Source organism: Mustela nigripes, chromosome 2, assembly GCF_022355385.1.
Source record: "Mustela nigripes isolate SB6536 chromosome 2, MUSNIG.SB6536, whole genome shotgun sequence".
Classification (NCBI taxonomy): Eukaryota; Metazoa; Chordata; class Mammalia; order Carnivora; family Mustelidae; genus Mustela; species Mustela nigripes.
The window spans coordinates 130,874,538-130,877,972 of record NC_081558.1 but is presented as its reverse complement, the minus strand read 5'-3'; the positions used below and the strand labels follow the sequence as shown (position 1 = coordinate 130,877,972).

Here is a 3,435-nt window from a genome sequence, read left to right as displayed (position 1 = left end):
AACAAGTATTTAGAATACTATATATCCCATTTGTGTCACAAAGAATATTAACCCCTACCTCACACCACATACAAAACTTAATTTGTGATAGATCATATACCTAAACATAAAAAGCAAAAACTACAAATCTCATAAAACACAGGAGAGTATCTTTATGATTTGAGTACAGGAAAATATTACTTGAAAAAAAGGAAAAAACACCTTAAAAAATTTAAGAGAGTAAATAAAAAATCAAACATTATTAAATTTAAAAAATGCTACTTGTCACATAACACTGTTTTAAAAAAAGTCAGTAAGTACACTACAACCTAGAAGAAATTATTTGTAAATGTATAGCTTACAAAAAAACAAATTAAATACTTAAAAATCCCATGTGACAATAAAATGACAAATAAGCCAATAAAGAAAAAAGAGCAAGTACCTGGGTGCCTGAGAGGCTCAGTTGGTTAAGCGGTTCAGCATCTGAGTTTGGATTTTGCTCAGGTCTTGCTTTCAGGGTTGTGGGATCAATTCATTGTGGGGTTCTGCACTCAGTGCAGAGTCTGCTTGTTCCTCTCCCTCATATTAAAATTGGAACACAATAGAGAAAATTAGCATGGTCTCTGTCCAAGGATGATATGCAAATTCGTGGAGCATTCTATATTAGAAAGAAGTGAGCAAAACTCTTGGATACTTCACAAAGGGAGATGTAAAATGGGAGTTAAAAGAGAGAGAATGAGAGAGAGAGAGAAAACAAGAAAAGCAAATAAGAAAATGAACATTCGTCATTAAGGAAAATCACGTTAAAACCATGATAAAATTACCCTACAGAATTAGAAGTTTGGCTAAAATTTAAATGTCTGATACACCAAATGCTGCCAAGTTGGAAAAATAATTAGAACTATTATGCAATGGGTGTGTAAAATGAGATAGCACAATGGAAAGTGCTTTGGCAATGTATTATAAAGACAAATATACAGCTGTTCCATGAAATAGGATTCTATTCCTAGGTATTTATCCAAGAGAATGAAAATGTATGCCCATAAAAAATGTTATTTTAAAATATATCTAATATATGGTAACTAATATGATAAAAAAATTAACAAAGTGGTTGCCTTACGTATAAGAGTGTTGACTGGGAAGAAAATGAGGGAACTTTCAGAGATTATGTATGGTTATATTCTGTATCTTAATATGGTCTGGTTACACAGGTATGTGCATTTGTCAAAACTAATCAAACTGTGCAAATAATATTTGTACATTTCACTGTATATTTAAACCAAAACCACTATTAAGGCATGGAATTTTAGTGCATTGATTTCCATGTAAGTATGGTATCAGTTAGTGAGTCTGAAACACTTTATTCATGTACATTTTAAATATATACACACAAGCACACACACACACACACACACATCCTTTTCATATAAATTGACATTTATGTAAATATGTGTATTTCTATGTATATGCATATAATAGCCTAATTAGAGTGTATACCAGAAATGGTCTACAGAAGGAGATTGTCTGATTCTGAAAGAAGATAATTGTAGAAAGATCATTTCGAAGGAAGTGTAAGGTCAGGATAGAAGACATTCCAGCTAATGAAAAAGATCAATTAAGGAAAAATGTTCTAAAAGGCATGAAAGATAGGGAAGAATTTCTGGGGGAGTGTCTTTGAATAAGTTAGTTAGATGGTGCTACTGTTGAGGAAAACCATTAAAAACAAAATCTTCAGCCAACCCAGAAAACCTTCCCACAATAGTAGAAGAGAAAGAAAACAGCTTTGTTATAGAATAGGCTTTAAGCCAGAATAAAATCCTACCCTTTCATATTGCCAAGAAGATAAAACTCTATTGTATACATGTTCTCAAAATGGTCAGTAACTAGTCCTTAAACAAGAGAACTTGATAGCAACATTTGTCACACATCATTCTTCTAAGATTCACCTGATAATTGGAGGGGCCATTTGTGTTTGCTAATCAGTTTTTTCCCAAAGAAAAAATAAACTATACTATTTTTTTAATAATTACTATTAAAAAAATGATTTTATTTATTTGACAGAGAGAGATCACAAGTAGGCAGAAAAAGAGAGAGGGAAGCAGGCTCTCTGCTGAGCAGAGAGCCCAATGCAGGGCTTGACCCCAGGACCCTGAGATCATGACCTGAGCCATGATCTGAGCCATGACCTAAGTCGAAGGCAGCGGCTTAACCCACTGAGCAACCCAGTCGCCCCATAAACTGTAATATTTTTGTGGCAAGAGGTAACTTTGGCAATTTAGCATGAGATAACCATGGACTTAAGACTTCAACTCCAACAGAAACCGGAAGATAGAGATGCTATCTTACTGGATGTTGCATTTCAAAGAGATGGCTCCCAGGTTCTTGAGAAAGACTTCATTGTGCCTTATAGCTGGCAATTGGCTTATTTGGCTTAAAAATATTTACATACATTTTAAAGAGACAAAGAAAAAAATTACACGTATTCTAAAGAAAGCCTTCTAAAGGTGGGAGGTGGGAGGGGTCTTCCCTTATTTTCAACAGGGAGAATTAAGCTTCTTATTTTTTTTTTAAGATTTTATTTATTTATTTGATAGAGAGAGACACAGTGAGAGAGGGAACACAAGCAGGGGGAGTGGGAGAGGAAGAAGCAAGATTCGCCAAGTGGGGAGCCCGATGTGGGGCTCCATCCCGGGACCCTGGGACAATGACAGGAGCCAAAGGCAGATGCTTAACAGCTGAGTCACCCAGGCACCCCCCAAGCTTCTTACTTTTAATTTATATTTGCCCTTATATTATACAAGAGGGATACAGATCTTATATAGAGTCATAATTTCTTCATAGAGATAAAATGTTTTGTGGAAAAAAATACAAGATCCAAAATTCTTACCCAAGACCTTTGTAGTCAGATATGTTCTAAAATATGAACTTTTTTGGATTATGGGCAGGTAATATTGTGATATATACTTTAAAGTCTTACATATAACTTGTAAGCAAAACATTAATAAACCTGTAGGGAAATACATGAATATTCACACTAATCAGAATAAAAAATATAAAAAGATATTAATTTCAGGTAAAGTTTTGCACCCAAAGGAATTGATCAGATCAGGTCCAGTCTCATAATCAGATGAGATATAAAAAGCTCTTAGTTTTCACAGCCTTTTGACTTTGGCTTATAGATAAAAGATTTGAGATTGATATGGGAAGTGAGATAGTAAATAAACAAAGGAAATATAGTATGATTCATGAAAAAATTAAGAGGGCTCAGATGAAGGCCTCTAAATTTAAAGGGACAGTATCAATATGACTATGTGTTTCTCTCCAACCACACTCACCTGTGCATTGACATCTCAAAGAAAGCAGAAAGTTGGGTAGAACCAGGCCCAGTTATTTCTAGGCAATTTGTGAAAGAAGGAAAAGGAATTGAATATACCTGCTGGAGAATGATTAAAATGA

At 34.3% G+C, this 3,435-nt stretch overlaps 1 non-coding gene across 1 annotated transcript; it reads left to right on the top strand.

Moving 5' to 3' along the window:
- The first annotated feature begins 544 nt into the window (after positions 1-544).
- On the top strand, positions 545-647 carry LOC132012712 (U6 spliceosomal RNA). Its single transcript, XR_009402704.1, has one exon. It is a non-coding gene; the product is annotated as a U6 spliceosomal RNA (small nuclear RNA).
- The last annotated feature ends 2,788 nt before the right edge of the window (positions 648-3,435 follow it).